Genomic DNA, 23,018 nt, shown 5'->3' with positions numbered 1-23,018 from the left:
TTATTTCCGAGCAGCCGCCCGAGGCAGAGTGAGTGAGTGAGTGAGTGAGTGAGTGAGTGAGTGAGTGAGTGAGTGAGTGAGTGAGTGAGTGAACTTCATTCGGTCCACGATAGACGCGAGTAAACTCGACGTCACCTGACGAAGCACCGCACGAGACAAAAGATGATGATGAGTCGTATGTACAGATGACGACGACGATATGCACAAAATGCGCTCACAATATATATATATATATATATATATATATATATATATATATATGTATTTGTACTAAAGCAAAACAGGTGGTACACTGGTACCTCTTAACGCACATAACGACAGCGGTGGAAATTCATGCCGCTTGGCGTAGCGTCTGTAACTGCCACGAATGTCCGTTGGGCGGAGCATAGCCCGAACACAGTCATAGTGGCCCTGTAAATTCTACCGGGAGTGAATAATATTGCTTTTCAAGTTTATTTCGTGCATGCCGACCTGAATGAGGCAAATGTGCTTACACAACGAAGCAGCCTTGGTACTACACTGTGACATTGACGTATATATTAAAAAAAATATGGAGTTTTACGTGCCAAAACCACAATCTGATTATGAGGCACGCCGTAGTGGGAGACTCCGGAAATTTGGACCACCTGGGGTTCTTTAACGTGCACCTAAATCTAAGTACACGGCTGTTTTCGCATTTCGCCCCCATCGAAATGCGGCCGCCGTGGCCGGGATTCGATCCCGCGACCTCGTGCTCAGCAGCCCAACACCATAGCCACTTTAGCAACCACGGCGGGTATTGATGTATATATTGTATGTAATATTAGTCAAAGGTGAAGCCGTTCAACGACCAGATATTTTACTTTCAACATTGTGAAGAAGCGCTTTTAACGCGTCTTGATTTCTTTAGGGGCGATACAAAGCGAGAGCTTGCGAGCTCCGCTCATACGATTTTTTGTATGTGCAACAACGTTTTCGTATCGTTTTAGTTTCCACCGAGGTAAAACGAACAAGTATGAATGCATTGCTTTTGCAAAACGGTGGTTTCCCACTGCGCTGAATTTTCAATTGCGTGTTTTTTTTTTTAATGTTTTTCCCAGGATGTCACCTTGCAGACAGATATACATCTGAATAATGCAGATAAATAATTCTGGAGTAAGTACTGGTTTTTGCTTCCGCAAAGCTTTATTTTCGTTTTTTTTTTTCATGTCTGTAACTGCCACGAATGTCCGTTGGGCAGAGCATAGCCCAAACACCAACCTACAGCAAAGGGCGATACAAAATTTGCTTGGTAGCAGGCCATGCAGAGCGACTATACCACGGACCTAGGCAGCGGCGGCAGCATATACGAGGCGTCCTCATCTCGTCTATGGAAGGAGAACAACAACACCTACCTCGTTTAGTTGTGATCAGGCAACCTGCGAAAGCGACATTTATTTTGTTCTTCATTGGTCTCTGCTTAGATCACTGTCAACATCTGATGTGAGGCCTCAGTATCGCGATTGGCCAGCTCTATCGTTACCCCACTGCTGTATCTCCGTGCTGCAATACTGTGAGGCGGGCCCCCCCTGAGGCAAGCGCATTTGGTCAGCACAACGCCGGAAGAAAAGTAAACGAACAATGTGCGCTGGCTCCAAACCGTACAAGCCTTACATATCTATTTATCCAAAACGTCCAGATTTTCATCGGAACAATCGGTGCTTCGCAGATCATTTTTGCAAATACTAACAGGGCTGTTCCTTCTTGTTTTTCGCCAAGTGACCGTTGACTGCCTTCGTGGCTTCTGTCGGGTGCTGCGTGTAGTGTGTGCACAAGCGGTCGAATGTTTAGCCTTTAACATTATGCGATGTTTGATGCTGTAGTGAACGCCCTCAAGCACTCGTGAGGGGATGACTTCTACCCTTCCGAAGCACAGAATAACTTCTTGGAATCTTGCGACCACTGAATAGTGGGTACGCACTTGCGTCATCGAGGCCGCCACGTTGTTGTTACAGTTGGCACGGTGAAAAAACTGCGCTTTATCTCGATATCCTTATCTCCAGCAGCACAGTAGAAGCGGTAAATACGACAACAAAATGGCGTGCGGTGACGTCACGTGAATACTCCCTATAATATGACATACCAATATATCTGACAATTACCCGCCAGTCTCTTTATTTCTGTGGTACTCAATGAACTTTGCGGCGAGTCAGTTTCTCGGTCTACAATTTTCGTGTTTTTTTTTTGTTTTTGTTTTTTTCAGAAAGGCGAATATAGCGCGCAACAGCGAAATAGACAACACTTATGCGCATAGTCTGGTCTACGTTCATCACCCAACGGGCGACGTGCAGAACACGGCGGGCATAAAATCTCGCTAAAGTCGTCGTGAAATCACCGTCACAGAAATAGCGATAGATTTGCGTTGTTTCGTATAAAAAGAATCGAGTTCTGACTGGATAAACTGGACCCAAACGAGACCCGAAATTGGATTGCGCTGAAATACGACCGATTTCGCACCTCGCATCTGCGCGTATTTTAACGCGAAAGCGTTAAGGGCCCCGTGTCGCAGAAAAACCGGTGTCGGCGTCGGTGTCGGCGTAAGCGCCGGCGTCTGTGGCGGAGAAATCATCCCGAACTACCCGGACAGCGCAGGCCCTCCGCGTGGCGCAAGGTGTTAGTGAACAAAAATTTAATTTCTCACAGTGAAATCCGTCAGAAAAATGGTAAAGTACGACTTAACCACAACCTACAGACATGGTGGCGTCAGATTGTAATTCAAATGTACGAGAAAACATAATTCTGTTATGAGGAAACTCAAACACAAACTCCTTTTCCAGTATTTATACCATCATCGGTAACCGGGTAGGTTACTTGCGAAAATCCTATTCAGATGGCGCTCGCATCCTCGGCAGGTCCAATTGGGACACGCGCGCGCGTCGGGGCAATAGCAAACAATTAATAAAATAAGAAAAAAAATGTCCTAGGGCCTTCAAATTTTAATATAGTGCGACTTATATTGCCCCTGGAAAAACGTCTTCCCAGCAATGCATTTCTGGTCAAAAGTGAAGCCGACTTTAAGGGGATCGGTGTAAGCTTGGTCTTTGTAAGCGGGCTTTCCCACGTTCTTTGTTGCAGTGAAGCCTACGCATAAAGAAAAATGCGATGCGAACGGGGCCCGATAACGCTATCGTCTTCCACTCTTAAATGCGAAGCTTAAGCGTCTTCCAATTTTTTTGCTTACATAACATGAGTGCCTGGAATAATAAAAGCGTCGAAAGAAAATAAGCGTTTCTAAGAACCGCATTTCATCGGCTACTAGATAACAAGAATAGGATAAGATATTTATGGGAATAATATCTGCTAGGAGGTGCTAAACTATCTTTAATCGAAGCAGTGATGGAGATGGCCATCATTATGGCGCATGGTGGCAACTTTTGTAGCGAATCAAGAATGTGAAACGTCGGTATTTAAATTCGTCGTATATAAGTAAAGAAGCTGATGTCTGCCTAACTGTCTGCCTATGTCTGTCTAAAAGACAGAGTTGAATTGGGAGATTACTCAAAGAAACTTGGCGGCTGCAAACGTACGTTTCGAATTCGTTTATTCTACTTTGCGCTTGTGCTGCGCGCTATTGTCGCAGCGCCTTTTTTTTTAATCCGCAGTTACGTGTTTTACGTTTACAGCTAATTGATTTCGTCATATAATTTCCCGCGCATAAGTAAACCTCCAGACTTTTGAGCTTGCGTGTCTCTCAGTGTAGGATAAATTTTGGTATTGAAACTCACCTTGCGCCATTATTTTTATGTCCTGAACAATCCTTTTTGCTTGTCCTGTTTAGAAAGGTGGCTAAATGTAGAAGTTAAAAGCAAAAGGAGGGTAATCATTGCCATACAAAAAAGAAAAAAAGAAGAATCTGCAAGCTTCAGTGATTCCTTTAGCGCTCTGAACGTATTTACTGCGACAACATGCAGGCTCTCAGTTGCTGACACCGCCATGTTTTGAAGAACAACGTTTTTGCGGGACACACAACGTCGTCCTCATCCGTAAGGCCTCCGAAATGCATACACAGACGCCACTGAACTCGGAGTCTGTGTGGAGCGTAACACCTGGCACGAATTGGTCAGCGTGAATATTGCGCGATATTTCGGTATATTTAAAGCACGTCCCGCTGCGAAGCGCGCACTGCCGTAGACACACGCGTTGAAACCTCAGGTGCCGGGGTGAGCAGCATTTTTTTTTTTTTAAGCGCGCAAGCGCTTATTTCGTTACCATGCCCACGTTTTGACGACGTTCGTATGTAACACCTAATATATGTTGAAATAATACAACCGTTGAGTCTCATGCGCTCTTCTATAAGCATGTCTGTGTGCTTTAAATATTCCTATGAGGCCACTACATAAATGTATACAGTGATTACTTCGTGAATTCTTATTTGATCACACAGAATGGAGATGAGCTCGCTGGCAGTATTTTGTGGCTGAAGCTTCATAAGCTGGTTTGCTGGGCCTTAGATCGTCTGAATCGCGAGCAATGCAGCGGCGATGGTGGGCGAAGTTTCCGTTTTCTTCTCCTGGTCTGATGACGACGACACGATCACGACGACGGCGTCACAAAAAGGTCGGATGGACATAGTGAAACCAGTTTCGAGTTTTTAACCGCTGTTACAGTAAAGTTACGCAATGACAAATTAGTTTTCGAAAGCTTAATATAAGCAACGAAAGGTTGTTTGTTTATTTATTTATTCGGATTGCCTACAGCGCCAAGAAGGCATTACTGTCTACGGAGGTTACATTATTGCAAATCGAAAAAAAAGTGAGGAACAACTACTTCAGCAAATACAAAATAGCCAGTACAACAAACTAGCAATGAATATTTTTTAAATGCATGTTTCAGAACATAATCTCGACAGTGGTTAGAAAATCGCGGTCATCAACAAGTCATAAGGACTAAGTTGAGAAAAATTGCTGGCTGAAGCGTCATACCCCAAGTGCAAGCAGACACTTCAGTATCAGTCTTCTCTATAGTACGTTTAGTGTGAAGCTCTATGGTCTGAACTACGTCCGGCGGCCCCTGATATTTTCTTGGATGCGCAGCCTTCCTCCACTGAACGACAGCTACTCTATGGTGCCATGTCTTCATGGCCGGAGAGACTTTGATGGTAGCCGATGAAAGCCGGCCCACCCACGGTGGGCACTTTGCCTCCTAGCAAAAGTGCGAAGTGACGTTGCATTAGAACTATGCTTGAAGCCCGCGAAGCAGAATCGCAGGCTTCCTGCCCGCGTACCTGTTTCGAAACGGGTGAAGCTAAGGATATCGCCATAGGTGCGCTTTCTGCTGGGAAGCTAAAAACTTGAGAAAGAAAACGAAGTATAAGAAATGAAGGAAAGAACGAAGGAACTATTCGACATTCGCTAGAGAGCCCAGTACCCGGTGCCTTCTTTTGTTAACCAGCGATGAGCAATTGATTACCGCTAATGCAGCTCTGCACGGGCGCACGAAAACGACTGCAGAGACACAATGAGCACCGCCTTTTGTGCCGCTTGGCGTAAATTATCCATTGGCGACTGCAGCGAACATACTGTTTTCCCGCCTGCCAGTAGTGCGCCCACGTCGCTTTGTTTACTCCCCCCCCTCCCCTCCCCCCTTTTGGGGGGGTGAGGTGAAGAGGGGGAGGAAAAAAATGAAGGAAATCCACAGCAAGTCCTGCTTTGAACGACCAACTAATGAGTGCAGTGGCGGTTTTCCTTTATGAGGCAGCCGCTCGGTTCATGCGCATCCCGCTTTTGGCCGCCTCGCCTCCGCCCCTTCTCCACCTCGACGCACTTGGCTATGCTGGGGAAAGAAATCAACCGACTGCACCCAGAAGACGACGTCGCCGCGCAGTGGCCATGGTAACTTTGCGAACTTTACGTTGGAGCATTGTGGGAGAGAATGGCAACTCGGCGAGACCAGGGTGAACCTGAGAGTCGTAGGCGTCTTTTTATTGTATTACCAGAAGCGCATCTGCACCATTGTTTCTCCTAATCGATTTTGGTGAGCCGACGATGCTTCTAGGAATCATTTTTTGTGCTTATCTATCCCAGCTATAGCTTAAGAATAGGCTAGAAATGCACTCTTTCTCTCCTTTCCTTTTTTTTTTTTCTTCGACATAATGCATCTGTAAGGTGCGGAGAAAGCTTTATTCAAGCGAGGTACTTTTTGGGGAGTAACCTGTTTTATATACTTAAAAAGAACATTAGAGCTTGGACAGAAGCTGCTCTTCTTTTTTCTAGCCACCGTGAAAAAGAAAGTCATGCTCGGAGTGGGACGCGCAGCGCTTTAAGCAGGTGGTAAGGAAGTGGATACAATGGTTGCCTATTATTCCCCATGCCCACGCATGCTGCGAAACAAGGAGGACCGCAAGATAGTTTCTTGTGCCATCTGCGCGGAATACTTGCTCTGACTGAAAGCTTTAAGCCGAGTTTTGACGTTCGCCCTCCTCTCTGAACCTTATAGAAACAAAATGTTCTCGAGGGTTAAGGAAATATCACTGCACTAAGTGGGATTTTTTTTTTTTTTTGTCATTAGTTACGCTCTGGGTCTTGCCGATGATTTCAGCTCATAAAACCCGTTGCGAAGGACGCTCACGGAGTTGGAGCGGTAGCGTTTGGAAGCCACGCTTGCCTCCTATAACCCACCCACTATACAGGTTGCAAACAATGGCGCGTCTTGACGCGCGCTCATATGTGCGCCAATGGCGTTTTTCTGAGAGCTATACGGTAACCGAGTGAAGAAAAAACACTCTTAATGTTATTTACTTTTATGTTCTTTAGTTAATGCTCTTCTTTATCGGAAGGAGGTCTCCTCCTGCCTGCTACGATTTCGAACGTTCGTATTTGACTGTGATGCGCGTGCTTATGGGTTAAGTTAAGCTTAAGTTATGCGTGCAACTATAGGTCTTTAAACAGCGTTTCTGATTGCTACCGCACCGTAATCTGCGACCAAGTATGCATTTAAGTAGTGGACAGAATAAGCGTGTGCGGAAGGCACAAAACAGCGGCTGCGGCGCCGCTCCTTCACAGCTAGCTCTCTTTTCTTTATGTCGCATACGGCAGCTTTTCAATTCAACTCTATACATTTGCGATCATTAGCTTTCCCAGTTTCTAAATTGATTCGGGATCGCGATGGACCTCGATGGATCGCTGCCGAGTACTCATAACATACGTGTCCTTAATAAATAGAAGCAGAGTAATTCCACTGATTACATTGAAAGTGACGCAATATCGAATGAGGTGGCTTATTCATACTTACGCGAGCATCAAGCAATGCCTGTATGCGCTACCATCACGGCAACGAGTGGCTAATAGTACATAAGGTATACTGATCGTGAGACAGTACCTTATGCATGTACCTGTAGTTCGCTCACTGCATGCAGTGCTGCGCTCGTCGTTGCTGCTGCTGTGAGTTAATACATATGACTCGCTGCAACTGGCGGTACAGTGAGCGCAGCACTGCCGCTCGCACCTATAGGACACAAGTATCAATGTCTTCGTCCACAAGAACTGTTACAGCATTGGTCGCTGCCTGCGCTAATAACATTTTGCTATTGCGGTGGCGCATTGGCCAACCGGCATAGCTTTGTGAATCCGGCCCGTTACTTCCCATATCGTTCCAAGGTATTACGATATGGATTACCTCGGGGCCTGTATCTGTATAGCGAATTAAATTAACAATCGATGCTCGCGCCAAATTATGGCGCAGTTACGCAGCCACGGACCCATCGCTGAACGCGTTTGGCTAATAGGGCGAAGGATACACCAAGCGTATCAAGCGTATTTAGGCGCACCGCAGAAAGGGAGAGAATATATATATATATATATATATATATATATATATATATATATATATATATATATATATATATATATACGGCAGTTCCAACGCGTTTGTTAGAATCAACATTAAACGAAGATTTCGTGAAACGCTTCAATGAAATGTCATGCAAAGACAAGGATGATGCGTGCAATATTATTTTATGTGAAAGTACGCGCAAGGGACTGTTCCCATTCTTCTCCCCTCGAAAAAGGTTTCTGCCATTTGGCTTCGCGGTAACGCGCATGTAACGGTATACATAGGCGCTATAACGGAAAGCTATTCCAAGACTGTTTCTATTTCATTTTTATCGTTTGTCCTCCCCGATTGGTCAAATTTTTTTTCGGGCCACGCCCACTTGGCTTGTATGTCACCCAACGTCACGAAACCGCGAGAACTCTCTCTCTTAAAATGACATACACGCACTAATTATGCATGATTATGCCGAATGAAAAAAAAATATTTACCATTCTAAGCGTTTTCACCATTAGCGCCTCCGCTATATTGGTCAAAATTTTGCCGTCCGTGCTCAATTTGCCTATCTGTCACGCGACGTCGCAAAACCGCGAAAACTTACCTCGTCAAAGCGACGTGTACGCACTAAACATGCTTTATTATGCTGAACAAAACTGACAATATTTTTGGAACAGCCGCAGATTGCCATTGGGGAAGGGGGGGGGGGGGGGGGGTCATTCCGGAAAAAAAATAGCAGACATGGAAGATGGCTGCCCGCCTCGGACCTGCGTAAAGATTGGATTTCGTTCCGCATCATGAAAAATTTGCACGCCTCCACAATTTCCGACTAGCCACCGCAATCTAAGCAAAGTAAAGCGGACCAATCGGAGACGCCTGCATTACTTTCCTCACCAAGTTATCTACTTTCACAGCGTCAGTTTGGCGGCTCGGCCCAAACGAAACCCTTACCGCTTCTGCACGCTCTTCGCCTCTTGTCAGCCAAATAGATAAGGAAAACATGTTACGGTAGGCAATGCTATTCGCTTTGAAAGCAAACAAAAATGACCGCCTATAAACCAGGAGAGCGTTTGATTGGGCTGTTAAAACAACGTTGTGGGTCACCGGCCGTGCTTGCGTCGGTGGTTACGTAAATTTAACGACAGAAGATTGGAATAAAATCAGAATGGAATAGTTTTACGTCATAGAGACCCATGTTCTGCACCTCGTTTCGCAGCGTAGCGATTATAACGGGCCTGCCCGGTGAAGGAGAGGAAGAGAAAGAAGTGCTCAGGGCTCACCGGTGCTCTGGGCCTCTCGCTATTATGCAGTTTTTTACGGTTCTGCCAGTTTCGTCAACGTACTCTCATCAAGAATGAGCAGGAAGACGCTCGCACGACCACCTGAGCAAGGTCAGCTGTCTACTTCATCGCTCGTGTTTGGGCGACGTGACTTTGGCAGCTCGGACCAGCTCCATTCCTGGGAGAGCACAACGCCCGAAGCCATGAACGATGCGACAGATATAAAGTGAGCAGACTTCATCTAACGAAGAGGGAGCAGCAGTCTTTCATGGTTTCTTACGTGCCGCTTACGGCGTCACACTACCTGAACTTCTTAAGTAGGCAGTTTTTATATGAATATTTTGAAAGTGTGGCCCCTGGTCAAGTCAACGAAATCCGGATCAACCCTAAAAAAAACATCCTGGAATTTAGCACTCTAGCCCATATGCTCTGGCAGTGTCCTGCGTTACGGGATACGTCACTCACCAGCGAACAGGACTGGAACGAGGCCATCTCTATAGTACGGAACTCAAGCTCCAGTCCATGGCCGTCCAGAGGGCCTGTGAACGAGCGGAGAGGCTTGGCCTCCCGATTCCGACATGGGAGCAGCCAGCGGCAAGCCGGGGGCCCCAACGGGTCTCCGTCGGCTAGTCCCTCAGGACCTCAATAAAAGTTCATTGTCTGTCTGTCTGTCCTGACGGTAGATGCCAAGAGTTTAACTATAACAGAGAAGTTAAAGACTATTCCAACATTAAGCGGAATTCCTGTCCGTCCCTTTATTATTTACGGGAAGGAGTCAACGACTGGTGTAATTTCTGATGACGACCTTGACAGCAAGAATGTGGACCTCAGGAATCTACTAAGTTCATCCTTGAGTTTCACCGCTTGGGGAACTCGCGGTGCGTCAAACTAGTATTTGCTTCGTCAACTTTGCCAATGACTATCAAAGTGGGGTACGTGATACACCGCGTCCGACCATTTGTCCCGAGGCATCTGCAGTGTCGGAAATGTCTCAAGATTGGTCACGTAAGCGCTGTGTGCAGAAATCAAGTGACCTGCCCGCGTTGCGGTGGGCAACATAATACCGCCGATTGTGATGCACCTAGATTGAAATGTCCCAACTGTCCTGGCTCTCACGAAGCAACGTCGAAGGATTGCCCGAAGATGCAGCAGGAAGTTCGTATTCTCCGGAAAATGTCTTCCCATAGACAGGCTGCTCAATCTGTTCGCCGAGACAGACAACGCTCGCGTAAGAAGCGCCATCCAATGACTTCAGAAGAACTGCATTGTGGGGCGCAGGGGCCTCGACAACCTCTGCCTGTGCCGGCATCGAGGACGGTAACCGCGCCTACTGCAAATTCAGGATCTCCGAGAGCACAGGGCGCACATTCGTCGCCCCTGGGTGGCACAGACACGGAGTGGCCTTCGCTGCCCAGTAGATCCATGGGCACGATACCATGCCGTAGTGTTCCTCTACGTAAACAAGTGGATTCTAGGGCTAGTAAAGCCGATGACCCTATAGGCAAGCAAGGAGCTGAAAAGAATGACAAAGAAAGCGTTGAAAAAATGCTGGAACACCTGCTAGAATCAATGCGCGTGATTCTCTGTGGTCTCCAGACTCCGGCCGCTAAAAGCGCCGTGCATGTCCTCGCCGTACTGGAGCAGCTGATCGCTGTTTTTTACATATTTTAATTACCTTTCTTGGCACCTGTGCTGCTCACGCAGGAGAAGCCCATACACAAGCTTCGTCGCGGCGGGTTTTTGTGAACTTTCAATTGCATTCGTGACTCCGTCAATGCTCTGGAAGGTAGATGCCACTTTCGAATGACCTTTTTGGACTTGTTCATAGCCATGAGGATGCTGAACTTGCCTTTACCGTTGTACATCCTTCGTCTATGTCATCATCACCCCTCATCCAGCCTTTATGTCCCCGTTCCCCTCCCCCTGTGCAGAGTAGCAGGCTAGAGCATGCTAGCTCAGGCCGACCTCTCTGCCTTCCTTCAAATAAATTCTCTCTCTCTCTGCCCGGTAAACGGCAAGTTTCCGAGACCCCTGCCACGCGACCAACGTGACCAACGCGACCGCGGAATATATGGTCTCCGGGAACGGCCCACTTTTCATTAAGCCATCTCTGGGATCGGCCAATTTTGTTATTACACTGTCTCCTGGATCGGCACACTTTACTCGGCGAGAAATCGATTGAGCAGACACGCCAAACCCCATGAGAAGGGCAAAGAAAGCTTCGCCTTAATAAAGGAATTATGCGTTTGAGTGTGTCTATTTGTTGCAGTGAGGGTGTTTCATGGCGTAATTCCATGGCGAACGGAGCCGATCACCGGCACATCTGTATAGAGGTAGTACATATGGCTATATGTTAACCGATTTGTTATATGCGTGCTGCACTTTGTGACAGCTATTCGGCAAGACAACAACATCACTCAGCAGCAGCAGAAGCCACAGTCAGCAAATTCCGAGAAGGTTTGCACAGAAAGTTTGCTTTAAAAACCGTAAAGAAATAATCTCTTTTTATCTGTTAAAGTGCCAGTTAACTTGATAAACTTGCTTAAAGCCGTTGTATGATGTATGCATCCGTCATCACTTCTACGCAGTGACAGTGCACTGCGGATTATATTCTCTGTCTACTGGAGGCGCCACTGGTTCGAGGCGAAATGCCTCTGGTGCTTCTGGGCTTCCTTTGCTAAGTGGACACGCCACAGCTATTTCTCCCGTGTGCACTCAGTGCTCACCCTCTCCCTATTCTTTCTAATTCCCGTTTCCCTTACCCGTAATGTAGGGCAGCAAACCGGACGCATATCCGGTTAATCCGGTTGGCCTCCCTGCCTTTCCTCTCCTTGCTTTCTCTCTCTCTCCGTCGACAGCCATGAGGCTCGTTTTTTGTTGCTTTACTTAGCTCCCGCTTTTCCACAGCCCCGCCCTGCCCTACGAACCGGACAGTTAAACTGTTGGGAAGGTAGGGAGCCTACATACGGGACTTCTCTCTGGCCGGTATGTAGGCTCCCTATGGGAGCCCGAGTGAAGGCACCCCTTCCTACATCCTGCCCTTTCGTACACCGCTGCGGCCGTCTTCGCTGCAGTGCAAAAAGCTCAACCACAAGCTCAAACCACAAGGAACAAATTTCCGACGCACATTCGGCGTAGGCGTCGGCAGGCGTTACCGGCGTGGACGCACGACGAATTTCATTAAGGTCTGCCTCGACGAATTTTGGGCATGACGCGGCTCAGCCAGAAGGTCCTGTCATCTTAAACGTTTTGTATCCAGCTTGCGTATTTTAAGTAACATTAGCGCGACAGAAAAATTGCGGCAGATCTAACGCAATTGTTTGTATCTACGTTAAACAAAGATTTCTTGAATCGTTTCAGTTAAATGCTATAGCATTTAACTGAAACTGCATTTAACTGAGACATGTGGCGTGTGTGCAGTTGTATGTATTTTGAACTTATGTAATTTTTACACAATCGTCTTAAATGCAAGTTTACAAGGCACCATGGTACGAAACGTGGATGCAGTGATGATGTATGCGACTTATGAGGCTAATGCGATGTTTTGCGAGCGGTGAACGAAGAAGGAAGGATTGTGAGTACAGGTGTATGTACAGAGAAGTATGAAACAACGATGCATGTTTAATGCTTACGCTCCTCTAACCAACATGCATTATCAACATCCACAATGTAGACAAAGAAAGCCTCGCTTTTAAGCACTCGTGTTCTCTCTGCAAAAGTTTCTTATTATTTTTACACTGCCGCAAAATGTTTGGTGGCCTTTGGTTGTATACGTGGTGCACCAACATGAAAGGGAACACAGAGTTTGCGTTTAAAGGTAATAATTTTCCTTCTTCTTGCGCTCAAGCTAAATGGTTCCAAGAGGAGGATTTTCCAACACGAGAACCATATAGCGAATAGCAGTCGGAGATATTGCGATGTGAAGCAATTGAACATTCGAAGGAATCGCTATTTGAAGAGACTAATAGTGCATTTTCATATTGGTGCACCGGGTATATATGGCCTCCGAAATGACAAGTGCCATTACCTGCACGTTGTCTCTTTTCAGAGAACGTGGTCCGTCATAGTTTGCGTGTCTCTGGCCGAGCTAGCCAATTCCAGCGTCTGCTCAGGGGCTGTATTATGTAAGGAATATTTTTCTTCTGCTCGAGTGAAATTTAAATTGAAGTTTATTCAAGTGCGACAGTTTATACACTTAGGAGGAGGGCAAAAGGCAACACTGCTTGACTAGGCCATTCCATTTCTTATCCCCCGTCACAGCAATGACCGATACTGGCGATAGCGAAGACCTAGCATCAAGCCATCCAATGACGAGGGCAAAAAGAATGGAAAATGAAAAGAATCCTTGCATTATATAACCCCTGATATATGGCATGGAAACAGTTCGGCACCAAGCGAGCATCACCCGTCGTCGCGTTGATCTTGGCGACGCCGCAAGCAAGCCGGCTACGCTGGCCGGTCGCTAAGTACGGAGGCCAAGACACTTGTCTAGAACGCGCGAGCCGCGCACTCCGGAGTCCGGACTACGCTGGCGGCATTAACGATAGCACGCTGTCCGAAACCAGCTGGATATGAGCATGCGCGACTACATTCAACAGCGCAATCAACACATACGAAGCCCTACAGACACATACGCTAACCTACTTCACCATGGAACCTTATACCAACTCGCCCAAATATGTCTACCTTTTGACTGCATTTACAAGGTGCCTTGTCTTCTCTCGCCCTGCTGTCATGAGCGCCTTCTGAAGACTGTGTCTTGACCTCTGTACGTCAGAAATATATTCCTCGTAGTTGGGGCTTTACTTTCCCCTTTCACAACACGTTCTCGGAGGCAAAGTTTTTTCGGACAATCGGAGCATTCTCTAAAAAGGGCAAACGCACACATGGTGACAGATGCTTTACATTATTCTGGTGTACTTCTATATATGCTGCGCTGCAGATGCACTTTGCAACAGACCCCCGGCGTGCAAGCCCATTAAAGTGAACTTACTGCTTCGAATACTGCCTTGCTCCGCAATGAAGCCTGATCTCAGTGTGATCACATGGCATGCAGTTGTGAGTAATATGAAAGGCAACATCGAAATCGTTTTTAAGCAACGTTTACACCTGATCTGTAGAATTGAACCCGACATGCTAATACGTAACAAGTCGATTTCCTTTCAAACATTTAGTCTCATGGAACACTTTCGTGCGGGGCGTATGTACTTAACCACTACGGCCTTTTGAAAGCTATTTGAGTGTTGCCTTGCATATTGATCGAGGTGGTATATAGATAGATTATGCAAGTGAATAAATGAGTGTGAAGACGTCAGAGCTTTCGCTGAAGCTCGGAACTGAGTCGTGAACTGCATACTGCGTTACGACGGAAATCACTTAACCGGTAGAGTTTAGAGTTTAAAATTACCTGTGGTACTTGGCGGAATAGGGAACAATATGGCTCGCCTATTAACTCTAGTGGCGTTCCCGAACACCGTTAAAATTGATGCGACAGGTGATAAAACCAAGCGTATTACCGTGCATTCCGAAAAGAATGTGGGAAAAAGATGGACGAAATGTAAATGGAAATATGGACTTTGAGCCATCGAACTCCGGTTAATGCGCAGTGCCATTCCACAGCATTGCATACCGTTCTTTCTTTTGTCTTCCGCTCCTCACGGAAGCTGAACGCGGCGTCCCGTTTTGACCGAGTTGAAATGCAATTGTTAACTTCGCACTTTCACACGGGCACCCTGGCGTTGCTGGTTGCGTGTACCTAAATAAATTGTCTTGAATGAGGCGCAATAATATCATAACCAGCAGATACATTTGCCGGGTTATAACCATGAGACGGGCCTACGGGCCACCCGTACCACTTCCCATCTCTGTGAAGAGCTTTCCCGTGTCTTTTTTTTTTTTTTTTTACTATTCTGGTTATAATACAGCGTATAAAAAGTTCCGTCTATGTCCACGATAATTTTCGTGCTTCATTCACACTCTCTCCTCAATTTCCTACCGGCGCTGCCGCGCTCTCAAGCTCCGGGATAAGTGGTCACTTTTAAAGTTTATTGGTTCTGGATGGTTTATTCGAAAACGTATAACACGAGAACAAAGGAAGACTCTCTTTATGTGTGCTTGCCTCATACGCTGCAATGTTTTCCACATTGCAGAGCTGCAGATAGTCTGCTTTGGCGACATATATCATCATTAACACGATGACTTTATTGGTTTTTATGAACAGTTACAGTTTTGCCAGCTCGCTCAAGCAGAAATACTGCTATGCGGGATCGGGCAGCCGTTATTTGAAACCTACTGAAACTTTATTTTGTTATTGAACGTATAACATTGTCGTATAACTGTACATGCTGTTTACACGAAGTAATACACACATATTATTTTCAGAGTTTGGACCATACCCAATGTCTAAATCACGCGCATGTTTGAATCATAGACAAATCGTACGCACCTGTAGAAAACGAAGCGTTAAAAAGTAGACACATATACACTGTTATATACTCGAATGCGCAACAAGTATTAGTCCTGAAAACGATTTTTAAGTTCCATATGAAATAGAAATCCACTGTAATCTAGACTTTACTTTGTCGAGCCTATACATTACTGGATAAAAAAAAAAAACAGGCAGGAGTACGTAAAACAATATGGTATTGAATAATATGAAAATAGATTTACATATGAGCACTATAAATGTTTCTATATTGTCTATTTTTATGAATAATCAATTTGTGTATCACACGTGTTGCTTAAAAAACCCTCTGGGCAGTAGGCAAGCTCACTGAAGTCTAGCGGCGCATAAAATTATCTTAGTCTGTATCTTAGTATGTGAGTGCTTTAGTCCTCTTCTATATCTCAGTGTTATATATCACGCGCTTTACGATATTTTATTTCAACCATATTTGTGAATATCTGCTTTTAAGTACGATAATGCTATTTAAGTACCATAAAAGAATGAGATGCTGAATGTCATCAAATTGTACGACCTTCAGTCTTGTTGGTGTGATATTTTTCTAGTTTTACAGCGGAAAATCACAGAGACAGGCAGTTTTGCGCTGTAAGGCTACGAAAATGTGTACGAAAGTTGCCAGGCTGAATTTTAAGCTATATTCAAATTGATTGTGCTTAATTTTTCTTGATGTCCCTCAAATAACCAATTTCGGCCACTTGTTGCCTCAATCACCGACGTCACAGGTAGCTTGCATTGGAGCTCCACGATGGCGTGGCCACCCACTTCTCTGCCGCATCCTTGGTGAGTTACAGAAATTCTAGGTCGGTGTAATCTAAGGATCTCTTTCGCTCACTTTTATTCCTTTCTTATCATCCACCGTTCACGGCTTGCCGATCTCAATTATATAAAGTGGGCGGAGCTTCGCTCGCGCCACTGCCGAAGCGCGAGAAAGAATGGTATTGGAATAGATTCGTTACATTATCCTGACCCTACTCTCGGAAAACCTGTGTTTTAAGGGGCACTTGTGAACTATAGTTGACTCATCATGGCGAAGCAACAACGCGAAGACAGGACACGGCTTGAGGACAGGGCATGTACAGTATTGTTCCGTGTTCGCGTCCCGTCTTCCGTAAGGACACAACACACTAGGTCACACCTTCGATCGTGCTGTTGCTCCACTATAAATAGTAAACTACACAGAAGAGCCTTATACCATTTCAGCTTGACCCCCTCCGCGATGCTTCAGTGGCGGTATGGCGTTCTCATGGTCGAACACGACGTCGCCGGCGCGATTTGCGGCCGCCTCGGCCGGTGGGTGCGGAAAGCGAGAACGTTGCTACATGTGCTTAGATTCAGGTATACGTTGAAGAACACCAAGTTGTCGAATTTAACCGGCAATCAACCACTGCGTCGTTCTTCATATGGCCCACTGTACAGCTTTAGAGTGTAAAATGTGTCACTCAGGTGTGACGATATTATCCATTAGTGCCTTTTTTAAGTATTACAGGGACCCTCGCTCATGTGCTAGCGCACATGTCAGAAGAAATGTGATGCCTGGTCTATCGTCCTAGGGAAAAAAAAAAAGTCGGCTAGTTAGCCCATACAAGGGCTATAGCTTGCCGCATCTACCACAGGTGTCTTCCTATTTACTGTCTGTAGAATGAATCCGTCCTGCCAACGTATTCGTTTGGATTCACCGTCCATGCACTACCTGGGTGATTATGCATTTTGTTCCATATCTTGCGTGTATTACGATTCTATTTTTGTATGCATTATTGAGCATACCGTTCCACTTTGGCGGTCCCTCTAAGGAGCTGTACTGTCCGTAAGGACAGTACGAAGACTAACAGTGGCCAACTTCCTGACGAGTACGTGCGGTTCAGGTGCACTGATGGTCCAGAGAAAATGGTGTCGCGCTCCGATTCTTTTACCATCGTTGCGAAACGAAGCCTCGCGGTGTTTCTTGCGTTTGACACAGGTGGTCGTTCGCAGAGCCGCTTGGTTCTCGCTTTTTACCCACTCATTTCAAATTATGCTCCGGCATATGGAAGGTCCCATTCAATTTTAAGTGGGACTACTTGCACGAAGCATTTTACCCGTGGGTATATTTCCCCATGATTAAAAAGGTTCGCGCACGCCATGCTGCCTATTGTCAAGCGACAAAGTTAAAAACTTAGGTGTCGCTCTTTAAACCCCGGCAACTTAGTATCACTTGCGCGAAGCTTTTTGAAAAGCGGGTAAAGTTACACGCTGGTGGCATGACACGTGCAAGTGGACCCTGCCCCTCTGCCACCGTTGCTGCGGAGCTCTACAGTCATGAGATCTCTGTTGCTCTGCGCGAAAGTGCACGTTCGAATGCTTGCCGCACAAGCCGCCTATTCCACCACGATCCATATGGGAAAACACCGATATGCGAAAATTTCCCCTTACATTTAAAATCTGCAAGTGGATGGAGACGAGGGCTACGAAATCTTATTTAAATTCAATATACAGCCTTACAGCAATACGTTTTCCATGTCTCTCATGAGGACAGCTAAGATCCCTGAATGTTCGGACATTTTTCCCTATATATATTTAATTCACACGACAACCCATAATCAGCCACAGATACAGAACGTAATTACAAGCACGAAAATACAGGATACAAATACTTGCTGCTATGAAAACGAGCCGCCTTTTTTTTTTCTTTTTTTTTTTTTCAGCCACTGGCAATCACGTCAATTCCCCTGGGGCCGAATTCACAAAGCTTTTCGTCCGTAAGTGCTCTTGACCATTGGCTCGTTGCCTTCACTAATAAGATGCCCAGCATCAGGATTGGCTGGCATTTGCCCTTATGAACATTTCTAGCGTAAAAGAAAGAGTCAGCCAATCCTGATGCTGGACATATGATTAGCGAAAGCGGCCGGCCAATAGAAAAGAGCACTTACGGATAAAAAAAAAAAAACTTTGTCAATTCGGCCGCTGGGCCTGTATTCACAAGAATAGCTTATGATATATTTGTTCGTAACAGCCTTTCTATAAACCAGAGTATGGGCTGACTATTATTGACTAGACGACGAAAAGGCCAAAAACCCAAAGGCGCTGGTGTAATGGCCAATATAGGAGGAAAGAAATTTATCAGCGTTTTTTTTTCCTTTTTTTTTTCTGGGTAGCAATGTATGGACGTTTTAGGCCTCACAGCGTACACCCTAACAGATATCCAATTGTTCATGGCCATTTCATCTCAGAAACGCGATGGATCCAAAAAGTAGGATAGTGTTATGCAGGGAAACATGGCGCATTCAAATGCACCACAGTTATGCGGAAACGTCAGTGGCGCATTGAAATCCCCTGCTAACTGGTACTGACCACACGTATTTCAAGAAGCATGCGCCATTCCTTATTGCAGTAATCTACTTCAGAAATTTCGCAAAACAACGCGCATCGCGAAGCCCCTGTGCTCATAGAGCAAGTGTGCCACAAGGCCCACGCCTTTTTGTGAGATATCGCGCCGTGTTTTCCTTTTCGCCGCTCTAACTATGGCTTGTCACTGGCCCTTCAAACATTTACGACAGTCTAGAGATCAGAATAGGACAATGCCTGGAGCCTTAGATTAGTGGCAACGTGAGTGCGTTTCCTTTCCTGTATAAGAGAGGTACTACGTGAGCTGAATGTTCTGTTGTCGATGTTTTTGCATCACGTAGTTTTACTTGTATACACTTGAAATATCGAAGAATACGCTTGCGGAGAGATTATTTAGGCTAATTTCACACGAACGCAGTCGTACGGCTACAAAGAAAAGCCACTACGCCTTTCCTTGTAGCTGTATGGCTGTGGAGCCACGGCTACTGTTTGTGTCTACATCTGGCCGTTTAAAGTTTCTTCTGCAAGTTTTAATAAACACACTTAGCTATAAGATAGCTTTCTTTTTACGCGGTGGAGCCTACCGAATTACCACGCTACCGAATTACGCACGTACGGCTCATAGTGGACAGACGCGCTGCGGTCGGAACCACGTTTTTTAGCACTTATACTGCATACATGCATACATATAGCGCACCACAGCGTGCAGTACTCAGAGGTATTCATCAAGTAAAACATTCGGAACGCTTTCCCAGAAATTATACTAATATGGGCGATAGAAGAACAAACAATAGAAAATGTAGCCGATGCCATTTTCCTTCAGTGCTGCAACACCCCTCCATCTTCCCCCCCCTCTCCCCACCACCCCTATATATGCACGTATACTATACTTCACTGCAGTAAGGTGCTTGAACGTGCAATAACTTTATACGGATCATGTTGAGAGCAATTAAGATTAACTGACGCATACCTAATAGGTCCTTAAGCGCTACACGAATGCGATTTTTAGAGCAATATAGCCCCGTATGATTTTTTGAGATATTTGAATCGATGCAGAGATCAAGCTTCGGGGGGAAAAAAAGAAGAAGAAGATGACGAAGGAGAGAAACGATTTGGTGATCAGCATTTTTCGGGTTAATCAAGAATGAGTCGGAAACCAATGCAATATGAATCACGCCACAGAGAAATGCTGGCATGTGTACAGCGTGAAGGCACGAGGTACGGGCAGGCAGCATCATGTGCGTCGCCGTCATTAATCAAAATTGTCATGTCAGCCATGTCAACTTTAATTTTCATTGCATTGGCAGTCGCCAACTGTTAAAATACATCACACGTGCAAGTTTGCCAACACTTCAATGTTTCATCGTCGAAAGTTTTGAATGCAAGTTTTAACAAGAGCGCTGCTACGTTCCAGTAATTTCTCTGAATATTTATTTGGCTTAAATAATAAAATTAAATACGATAAATGTATAATAACTTGCGTTGCTTGTCAAATCAATTTTAGCTAAGGTGTACAGTGACAATGGCATTGTTACGTGCTCACACATAACATAACAGTGTGAAACTATAGCGATGATGCGACAAGTCTGTTTCATTGTATTTCGCGGAAGCCTTTCACACGTGTGCAAACTTTACTCCAACCTGTGCTCTTCTATAGATGAAAGCGTCCTTAAAAATTATCACTGAAACATGCAAATAAGATAAATTACGCTTCAGAGAGAACGCCCAATATTCGCACAACTGTATTGCGCGCAAGAGTAATGTACCACGTGAGCAGGTCTCCGGATTGAGCCAAAATGAGCGGTCACGCGTTCACCAGCACGTTCGTGTAGATAAAGAAACAGCTTATATGCTAGCTGGCACCTTGACTGTTATCCCGTTCTCCACAGTGCGACCAATATCTGAAAAGCGCCGGCGAGTCAGGAACCGGTCTCAGTTAAAAACGCATCGGTTAACTTGGGACAAAACTGTCCCGGGCCAAATTGGCAGCCGACAAACTGTCAGTTTAGCGCTCACCTCAAGACAAGTCCTCCGCGCTGTTCTTGTGCGGCGCTGCCTTCTGGCTGGTGCCCCCGGAGCTCGCGAATTCGCGTGATCGAGAAGGCCGGCGAGCGCAGCGTGGACGTCTTCGGGAGATACCGCTCGGTCGGGACTCGTTCGAAGTGCGCGGCTTCCCTTCGCGAGGGAGGCTCTAACTCTTTTTATAGTGGGACTACCCGGGCCGGCGCGATGACGCGTGTGACCACGTGACCGGCTCCGTGCTTATCCGCGTCCAGCTAGTAGTTCGAACCCAGGGCACCCACGGCAACTGACGACTCGAAGGCGAGGGAAGAGAAGCGGCGCGCAGGCGCGGCCCATCCTCTCCCGTCCGGCGTCCCTCTTTCGTCCGGCGGAGTCTCCTCGGTTCCCTCCCGCGCCTCTTTCTGGCGCTATTCAGACGCTCGCGCGCCGCCGGCGCAGAAATACGCGCCGGCGAAGCCACCACAGTCTGAGCTGTGAAAGTATATACGGAAGGCGATGGGCTGCTCGTGGTCGTTATACTTATGCACACCGTGCGACAACGCCGCCCCAAATCCGCGGGCGGCAGTCGAAACGATTGACACTTTCTCGGATCGCGACAAGTTCATTAATGCAGTTACGCGAGCTGTGCGCCGTCGCCTTCGAATGGACTAAGAAGGTACTTTCGTGAGACCGACTGGACGTAATTAGCCATTAATAAAAATAAAACGAAAGAAACAAAAATATACATAGAGCGCTCCGAATGCAATGCAGGCACTCGACCTGCTATACGAGAGAGCAAAAGGGAAGAGACGCACGGGCATCCATCAGTCGTTATAATATTGCTCGACCAGACTTGCAAGTGAAAACTGGACAAAAGGAAAGCTGCATAACTGGCCTAGCGGGAACACTTGGCACATTGGCAGAATCGTGGCGCGGTGCCTCAGGTACAGAGTAAAGTGGCATAAGGAAAGTTTTCAAACAATTACAAGATATCGCAAAAAGGCGAGCCTGCATTGCAGTGTATTTGCGCACAGAGGCACTCATTTTTCGTGCGCAACTTTTTTATTCAGCATGTTGCACCAACACTGAACTCATGCTAGTGATCATTCGAAAAAAAAAAAAATCAGCCCTGTTTTTAAGCATGCATGCGTGCGAGGTAGCGCTGGTGGCGCGCAATACCCGTGGACGCGAGTTTCATTTGTGCCTGTTTAGCTATGCACACACACACACACAAAAAAAAAATTATGGGGTTTTACGTGCCAAAACCACGATCTGATTATGAGGCACGCCGTAGTGGGAGACTCCGGAAATTTGGACACCTGAGGTTCTTTAACGTGCACCTAAATCTAAGTACACGGGCGTTTTCGCATTTCGCCCCCATCGAAATGCGGCCGCCGTGGCCAGGATTCGATTCCGCGACCTCGTGCTCAGCAGCCCAACACCATAGCCACTGAGCAACCACGGCGGGTGGGCCATGCCCAACGTTGACATCTAATCGGCTGTTGAGTGTTCTGATGTCCATTCCTGTATGCATCTGCTGATTAGGTCGCTATAACGAGAGAGATAGAGAGAGAGAGGAGGGGGTATTTTCAAGAGAGTGGGGCGCGTAGCGCGCGCCTGTAGTATATGCTTTTACGTTGCCCTCGAATCTCCCCGTGGCCATCTGCTACCAAGTTATCCTTCTCTAACCAAAGGCGGCTCATACGTGGCTCAGGTTATTAGCCGCATGCATAGTTTGGCGGTAAACGGTTGCGTGTATACATCGGCGCATCGTCCGCCAGTGGCCCACTACGTGCGGTAGGGGGCCGGGAGCGAAGCAGGGTGGGTCTTCTGTCGTAATGCGATCGCCGCCGTCCAACGCGTGTGGGCAGAAAGAGCGGCTGACTGCAACACCGCTGAAGGCCACGCCGCTCTCCCCGGTGAGAGACAATCCCGCAGGCGTCGTCGCCGAAGTTTGTGTAAGCGAGCCTTGGCCGGAACCGCGGCCGTGTTGTCCAGGTCGCGCCGGAGTGCGGGACGCTGTTCCGCAAGCGCAGTCCGCCGCCCGTCGAGGCCGCCGAGGATTAAGAGGCCGCATTGGTCATCGGCAGCTGCCTTCAGTGCCGGGCAAGGCCGCGCGGCTCCCACGCACAGCGATGGATCAGGCGACACCGCACCGATTGCCGCGCGTC

General features: G+C 46.7%; 1 protein-coding gene across 2 annotated transcripts in view; it reads right to left on the bottom strand.

Annotated features, from left to right (window-relative positions):
• Nucleotides 1-23,018, bottom strand: part of LOC125946782 (uncharacterized) — a 130,259-nt gene that overhangs the window by 33,300 nt on the left and 73,941 nt on the right. The window contains exon 1 of one of the 2 annotated variants that reach the window (XM_049670779.1): nt 20,863-21,028. The exons of the other annotated variant lie outside the window; for it this stretch is intronic. The gene's annotated coding sequence lies outside the window, so the exon portion shown is untranslated. Of the gene's footprint in view, nt 1-20,862; nt 21,029-23,018 lie in introns of those variants that run through there. 2 annotated transcript variants of the gene reach the window in all.

This window comes from Dermacentor silvarum, chromosome 1 (genome assembly GCF_013339745.2).
Source record: "Dermacentor silvarum isolate Dsil-2018 chromosome 1, BIME_Dsil_1.4, whole genome shotgun sequence".
Classification (NCBI taxonomy): Eukaryota; Metazoa; Arthropoda; class Arachnida; order Ixodida; family Ixodidae; genus Dermacentor; species Dermacentor silvarum.
Note: the sequence above shows the minus strand (reverse complement) of the source record. Positions and strands in the feature narration are given on the sequence as shown.